The sequence below is a fragment of the Takifugu rubripes genome, chromosome 14 (genome assembly GCF_901000725.2).
Source record: "Takifugu rubripes chromosome 14, fTakRub1.2, whole genome shotgun sequence".
In the NCBI taxonomy this organism is placed as follows: Eukaryota; Metazoa; Chordata; class Actinopteri; order Tetraodontiformes; family Tetraodontidae; genus Takifugu; species Takifugu rubripes.
The window spans coordinates 11,512,624-11,521,203 of NC_042298.1; the positions used below are offsets into that span (position 1 = coordinate 11,512,624).

At 43.0% G+C, this 8,580-nt stretch overlaps 1 long non-coding RNA gene across 1 annotated transcript; it reads right to left on the reverse strand.

Annotated features, from left to right (window-relative positions):
- Positions 1-7,771: 7,771 nt before the first annotated feature.
- Positions 7,772-8,282, reverse strand: LOC105417398 (uncharacterized). The gene is made up of 2 exons (XR_965075.1): positions 8,060-8,282; positions 7,772-7,997 (listed from the first exon to the last, which is right to left on the reverse strand). It is a non-coding gene; the product is annotated as an uncharacterized lncRNA (long non-coding RNA).
- Between the last annotated feature and the right edge of the window lie 298 nt (positions 8,283-8,580).

Consider the following 8,580-nt stretch of genomic DNA (forward strand, 5'->3'; position numbering starts at 1 on the left):
TATTTATTTTTTTAACTCCATATCATTGTATTGTTCCTCTTTTCTGCAAGTATGTTGAGGGATAATGTGCCTTGAATACCGTGGCTTTGACAGCATCTGCCTGAATTGAATATGTCAAGATAAAGAACGTGCCAATTATTAAAAAAAAAAAAAGTAGGCTGTTTTAAATGTGAGCTGCCCATTAAAAGGAAACAGAAATGACAACAAGAGTACTATAGCTTGAACATATGGCTGAACTCTTAGATACGGCAACAATCATGTTATGAACCATCTTACAAATTAGTAGCCATAGAAACGGGTCCTAAATTACAGGCGGGTTTTGCAGCTAAATGAAGCTTTAGGTTTTCCGCAGAAAATTCCTGTTTTGTTTGGTTCCGCCGTCACCTGCATCAGGCGGATCAAATCTGCTTGCTGAACACAACCCCCCCAACATTTGAGCTGAGCCGCACGGCAACAGACCCTCCAAAAATATAGATCCTCCACGGCCAGGTGCACGTTACATACTCTTTTATAATTAAAACCTCCTGGGAGGTCCCCTGTTTGTGGAGGCTTAGTCCTGAAGCGTTCTTCTTCGCCCGTTTAGATCTCACTCTATAATTTTCTCTCATTATGCTAAATCAGCTCCCGTAGAGAATGTTTTCTCAGGCCTCCCATCAACTTTTAGAATGGTAAACAAAAATGAAATCATGTTGCAAAGGAAGCAATAAGCTTTGGCTCTGCCTCTTCTGTCCACTCTGACTGAAGTCTGGTTTGGATTCTGGACCTGGACGTCGCCCCTTGTGTTCCCGACGTGTCGGCCATTATTCACAGAGACAACTGAGCTCCGTGTAATCAACAACTTCTGTCTCCAGCTGCACCTGAAGGTAAGAACCCGTCCTAATTTGCGATAGGAGCCATTGATCAGACGTCCTAATCTACGGGTGTTTGAATACGACCGACAGCGGACGTGTTGGACGGGAGGTTGCTAGATAAAGACGAAGGGCCCGATGGTTAGGAGAAGAGTTTAGTGGTTCGATAGCAGGTCAAATGGAAGGAGCGGTCCGTCTTCCCTCATACCAGCCTCAGTTTGTGTCTCCTGTAGAGACCCTTGGAAATTCATCTGAATATGATGGACAGATGCAGGATCCTGTCAATATAATCACCTGGAAAAGGCCACAGACTCCAATTGGAATTACTACACTGCACCTATTGTCAGTTAGCATTAAGAAACCCCAAAGAGCTTGGAAATACTTTTGTCAGGTCAACAGGAGACTGAGGACCGATGAGGAGGAGCAGCACCATGCAGCACCAGCAACCATGTGGACACAGGTGGGGAGATATGGGAACCCTGGCTTATTTCCTGGAGTCACAAGGACAGACAAGTAAATGTGTTTATGTCAAATCCAGAACATGGAAGATGCAAACACAATATTATAGAATTCAACCATATAGATTCAATAGCTTGGATTTGATCCAAGCAGGTTATTCACTTTGTGCCCTTCAGATTACATTCACCCACTTCCTGGACTGGCGAGGGGCAAAACAATACCTCTTTATGAAATCTTTTTTACTCATCTGAAGAAGTTTCCTGATGATTACGATTCTTCCGAGCTATTGCCACCCTGCTAAATTAAATTGAATAAAGTCCCTGCGTGATCCTTGCCACTGCCATGTGTGAGAGTGCAGAAATGCTACAATTTTTCAGAATTTCTTACTTACTGACGTGGTAAAACAGGCTGGATATTGAGCCATTATTGACTCAAACCCTGGTTGGTCCTGCCAGGACTAGGTTCCGAACCAAAACATCGTCATTTGTTTGGACATTAAATGAGGAAAAATGAGTTTCTCTGACAAAGTGCACGTTGGTGCTCTGCATCTACAGTATGATTTGCTTTATCTTGTGATCCTTCCTGGCTTGTTGCTGAAGCATTGAGGATTTATCAATGATTTAGATTTGAATTCCATTAATTCTGGTCATCACAGGACCCTGGGGGGACTTTGTTGTTCCTTTTTCTCTTTGCCGTCTGCCTCTGGTCCTGTTTTGCATTTGTTCTGGGTCAGTTTTCCAAGCGAGGTGATAATTATAAAGTCACAGTCTCTTTCAAGCCTGGGAGCCGCCTGTCTTTCGGCTTCCGCCAGAATCAGCAAAAGGCTGCGCTGATGGAACCGGTGGATGGAATACAAAGAGAACCTTTTGTTTTCCTTTGGTCCCGAGACAAAACGGTGACCCTTATTAACTGTCCTTGAACCAGCATCTACCGAAATCGAGTTCTGGAGTTCACGAACCGTATCGAGGCTCCAAGAGAAAGCTTGAGAGAGCATGTGTGAGCACCTCCACCTCATCAGATTTGTGTTCTTTGCTGCATTTCAGGATAATATTTTCCACGAATGCGCCTGCTTCACCCTCACCGACAGTGAAATTTGCTCGCGCGAGGAGCTGCTTTCTTTTCTGAGAAAATCTTCCTCTCATCCATCTTTCTCCTACACAGTTCTGTTTAAATGCTCAGGCTCCTCCCCTACACAGCATCTTTGAGGCTCTAATCCAGGTTTTACTCCGATATTAAGATGCACCATCCTTGATTTCCCCAGCCTGAAGCTGCAGTCCAGAGGGAGTGAAGGCCACGCAGCCAGAGATGATAACAAGGACACACACACCTAACCCACCGAGGCAAAAAACGTAAAACCTCTTTTTTTTAATCCAAATGCGCACACGTTCACACACACACATGCACACACAGACACACAACTTTTCCATTTCAAGGCTAGAGACCATTCCAACTGTGACTAAAGGATAGTATCTCCTGCTGAAATGCAGAACTGCCAGTGAGGGACGTGCAAGGACATATCCGAGAACTGCCTTTGGTTTACTGAGCTGAGTGGGAAGTTACAGGCATCTACAGAAGCTGTGTAGAACATATGTTCTGGAATGAAAATATTATCGCTATAATTAGCCTACAGAGATTAAGAGAGATTGTAAGAGACAAGAGGAGACAGAGAAGACAGAAACTGGATGAGAACTCGGTGATGAAAGGGATGCAGAAAGATCAAAAAGTGCAGTCGAGATAAAATAAGAAGCAGATTAGGATGTCATTTTGTCGTCCTCATATGAAACACAAAAGCCAAGACGCTGCTTTTGGCTTTGGCACTCGTGTGAGTCACAGCTACCAGTAAGTGTCATGATCAGAGCAGGGTTAAGACCCAAATGCATATTTTAGAGGCAGCTTAAAGTGTGATCCAGAAGTAGTTTCAGCAAGTAAAAATACTTTGAGTGTAACTATGTCAAAGACAATGAGATCACCAGAAGGAACAGGTGGAGTAAAAAACCAAACTCCAGAAGTGGATCATTTCAAACGTGAGGACCAGCACAGATCAAAGAAAAAACCCAATACATCAAAGACAAATAGCTAAAAAACTGGTTCCTGACAATGTAAAATAATTAGGACTGGAGTTCTGCCCTTCTAGCACACCAGCAGTCAGTAGATAATGGAGCCTCTGCATTTGTTTCATCATATAAGCAAATTAAAGTGAGATTAACTTAGACAAGGTTGTAATTAAGGGGAATCCAAGTTAGTTTAAGAACTCTTGCAAACTCATTTGAGCTGCTCGTGTTTGTGACCTCATTCTTTCAGTTGCCTTCCAAAGCTCGGGGTTAATTTTGGCGCGCTAATGTTCCGCTAACACCTGATTTACACCGCCGAGCCTGGACCCACTGGGAGAAAACAGGAACCAAATAAATAAATAAATAAATGTAATTCAAATCAACAAAAAAAGAAACATCAGTAAAAAATGCTGCTACCATTTTTGTGCACTGAAGGCCATGGTCTAATGTTCCTGAGCCATCTGTTTTAGATGGAAGAACATATATTTCCTCAGCTGCATCAGTCAGACGGGCTCGGTGATGAATTTGCAGTTTGGTTTTAACTGTGAAGAGCAATATGCCACAGCAGGAATTATCCTCAAAGGAGAATTCTGGATTCGACCATTGTTCATCATGGTGTCTGTGTGTAAACGAGTAATGGCCACAGGAGGTTTAGTGGAAAACACAGGCTGAAATTGGGAACCGGCAGTTAAATCACTGGTGGAGTCTATTTTTACTGGAGACAAGATGGTCTGACAAGATAGCGCAAACTTTGCAGCCTTAGTCCAGACACATTCCGTCAAACGCCACTGAAGCGAGGCCTACACGCTCAGAATGGCCAAGTCAAACAAGTCTATTAGGGCTTAGACACCCTCGTAAAATCGGCTTTTCAATCTGTAACACCACCTGAACCTTCTGAACCCAGAAAGAAAAGAAACTGTTAATGAGGAGCAGCATCATTCCACCTGAATTCCTTCAAATGCCTAAAATCTTGTTTACCCAGTCGGTGCACGGAGAGACACCTTAATGACATCAGCGGCGACACGAGGACGCAACAGGGAAAAAGCCCTCTCAGATCCAATCTGGGGGCTCCGTATCGCCACCTACAGGATAACCTGTTTCTTTTCATCATGTTGCCTTTCTGCAGCCGGCAGTCTTCTAACTCTTTCTCAAATTAAAGCGTAAACTCCGACGTAGCGACACCAGCCGCACAGTTTGCCGCTGCCGTTCATTTGAAACCGTCACCTGATCACAACTTTTAGCCTCTGGTTGACTTTGTGGAAAAGCAATAACCCCCAGCCCCACTCCTATTTTTATTTTGCAGGGTTACAACATCCAAGGCCAGGTGGAGAACAAGCATTAGCATATTTGTGATACTGGATAATGTGGATGCTATCATTCTAAGCATCAATCGAGCATCTGTGTCATCCCAATTATCGTTTTTTTATTGCTACAGTCCTTATTTTGTCTGCCGGTTCTCCTTCGCAGGTATTTTTCCATGAGCCTTGGAGGCCTCAAGATTGGACTGAATGAACGCATCTGGTTGCCATCAGCTCTGTCCAGAAGTGAGCTCATCTGAGTCTGGATGTTAGCTCCAGCAGGAAAAATGAGGCCTGCATCCCAGACAGGACCAAAATGATTTCCTAAATAGGATGATTTGAGTTCTGTTCATGATTTGGCTGCCACATGGATGCAAATGTGATACCACAGGTTTTCTTACAGCCTGGAATCAGCCAGCGGTGTTCATCTGAGGGGGCTGAAGTTTTATCCGAGCACAAAGAGCCCTGACAGTCGGCTGGCACATGGTGAAAACACTATTTTGGCTGTGAATAAGAATGAAAGTTGGCCTTTTCCTATTCTCAGCAAAACAAACAAGTCTCCACCTGAAAGCCTGATATCACACAGTCAAGAGTTGCTGAAACGTTTTATTGCCCGCTGATTGTCAAAGGCCTGTTGTGGCACTCGTGACACTGTAATGAGAGTTTTAACTGTCGAGATGGAAAATGAAATCCTGTTGCCCACCCCGGTATATTTCTGTGAGTCACCTCCAGGCTCTGATGGTTAGAGGCGCTGTCATTGACTGGGATTCTGTGATAGAGCATTAAACTGTGCATCAATATTCATGCTGCGGGAGACCCTCCAGAGACAGGTTGTCCTCCGTGTGGGCTTAATCCAATTTACTGAATGCTGCCTCTAACAGAAGGCCAATCTCTTTTCTCCCCCTCTGAGAGAAGAAGTGACCTCAGCACAAGGTTCCCGGAACAAATATCAGCGTTAGACTGACTTCTGCTTTTTGTCTAATGGCTTCTGTCGCTTCCCTCTATTGTGGTTTCGTCACTTAAACTGGTATCATCCGTTTCACTGGGACATTGTGGTGTGATGTTAATGATGTGTGGAGTCGACGGGCTGGAGAATCGCCCCAACCCATTCCGAAAGCTTATATTTGATAATCGCCACTGAATGAGACAGTATGGAGACGAGTCAGGGAACAGATGATTGGAAATAATGAGAATTAATGATGACACAGCATGAAGGGCGGATAGAACAAAGGGTGGGAAATGAATGAATGTGCTGAGAAAGAAGAGCCAGTTTGACCACACAGATCTGAGAATTCCAAATGCATTCTATCCTCGAACCTTTAATTCTAGTATTTTACGGATACACAACTTACAGTATATACTCACATCATTCTCCCTCACAAATTGGTCATCTTTTTAATTTGCATTTTTGCTTTTTCGGATGCTACGTTTCCTCCACGATCCCACAAGAGCCGAATAAACTCAGAAGTTAATATAGAATCCTAAAGTTTTCATTCAATTCTCACAGTGTTTATTACAGAAAATAAATCCCGAGTCGAACATTCTAAGCAAAATCACTTGAATACTTAAAACGCAGAGAGCTGACGATATGGAAAACATTACATTTTATCATTCATAAAACTGGAAAGAGGGTTGAGAACACAATTAAAACCTCAGATAAACGCCCACTCGTGTACTCGGCACTTCACATTTCTGACTTATTTAACTGGAAAAAGTAGAACATATTCATGAGTTATTTTGTCCCAATTAAGAGGCTCAATTAAGATTTTAACTTAGTAGTTTCTAATTGAACCTTTCAAATGGATCTAAAGCAGCAGTGGTTGATTGGCATTTTTAAAAAGGTGCAATTTTGTTGTTTTTACCTACAGTTCTTTATTTACTGGCCAACCCGCAGTCATACTGGGAGCTACATTTGATAATGAGAAAGATGCAAATCCAAGACATTTAATTTCTTTCACTTTCATGTAACTATGGTGACGGCACAGCAGTATGATTCTATAAACTGTTTTATATTTAAAGAACGTGGGCTCTCTGGTAAATGCCACTGATTACTACCTGCTTTCCATGGCTGCTCCGGTTTGTGAGTTTTAAATGAATAACGTGTGGGTTAATGTGAAGAGCAGCATTGGATCAATTTAAACCCAGCAAATTGTTACCGTGATGATTTGTGATGCGTGGAATTTTCCCCCTTTTTTCATGAAGGAATTTGACAGCAACGCCTGTGATTTATAACGTCCCCATTCTTCAAGTCGTCATCCCCCGGGACAGAAGAAGAACGCACTACTGCACCTACATTTTTTTTCCCAAGTGACAGGCCATTAGAAAGATTCTGGAAACCAGAAAAAAAAAGAACACATTTTACAGGGGAAACAGGATTTGTCTGGACATTTAAATGCAAGAATCAGTGTGGCGAATCTTTTTTCCTTGACTCTGGAGGTCAAAATCGACTGACAGGTTTAAAACCTGACAGAAGAGAAACAGGAGCCTCCAGTGTGTTTCTGTCTAACCAGTGAAATCCCACTGGAATGTCTCAGGGACATCAGAAGAAACAATAACCTGGTTTGAATCTGACTGCACCTAAAGCACAATTCAGATGAGACACGGAGGACATTCTGAACTGCTTTACCAGAATCCTCCACGTGTTGAACCTGTTTACATGACTGGAGTGATCAGATTATTCATCATGATGTGCATTATTATTATTATTGGTGTGCAGAGCGTAATCCAGCCACATTATAAAGTAATGGCAGAAATCTGGATCGCTGTGCCTGGATTTCTGTCCAACGTCGCGTGTATGTGTACCCTTCAATCTGATTTTGGTCATTTACATCTGCACACAGGTAAACTCAACATTCAATGGAACACAGGAGTGACACAGAACATGAGACTAAAAAGTACCGTGTAGAGGAGGGGAAGCGGTCGCCTGCAGCCTGATTTGCGGCTCTATTAGCTCCCATGTTAGGACAGCTAACCCTCAGACCGTAGGCGTCGCCATGTTCAACGAGAAGAAACTAGACGTTTTAAAAATAACACTCACTTTGATTCTGACACCAAGCGTGTACAAATGCATCACATCTGATTATTATCAGTATTCTATTACTCAGTGACTGGACTGTTAATTTAGGGAGTTTTTATTTTGGCAAAAATGAGAACTGAAGCGTGATTCCAGGGCAGCAGGAGGAGGAGATGAGACATCCAATCGCCCCAGTCACAGTGTGGTAACAGCACGCTCACGCTGAAGGAGTTGATTCACACAGGGACAGCGCCATGACAACCAGAGGCGCTAACACCTGATAGTTTTGTCTCCGCTGATATGCAAATATGCTCATGGGGAGCTCATGCTGGAATAAACACAGTTAAATGTGAGGGGGCTGCACAGCTTCTAGGTGAACAGAAAGAATACCTGATTTTGTGTTGGATTTCTGCTGCTCGGGCGCCGTCCGGTACCAGGATTCAGAGGCCACGTTTTAAACCACATCCAGACATGCGGTAAATCCAGGTAATGGGTCTCAACACTTAAACGGATCCAAATGGCACCTAAACAAAGCTCCTTCAGCAATAGGAGCCAAAGGCTGCAGGGGAACCAGACCCAAACACAGGTGGAACACATTATGAGACAATTCAGAGGCGGGGAAACAAAAGAGGGGGGAGGGGAGTAAATTTAAACAAGACAGAAGAATACTGGCCTGTAAAACCCATTATTTATTGTCAGTTTTTTGTACAGTTATCTTCGTTTAAATAATTAAGATTGACTCATTTTTACTAAAAACCAAAAGAACTATAACACAGCTGATTATGTTGATTATTGGTTAATCAACATAATATCACATAAGTCTGAGGTTTCTATATGAAAAATGAAGGGCGTGGGTTTGTGGGTGTCATGGACACATCATGAAGATGACCTCCTGGGAACAGGAGTTAATG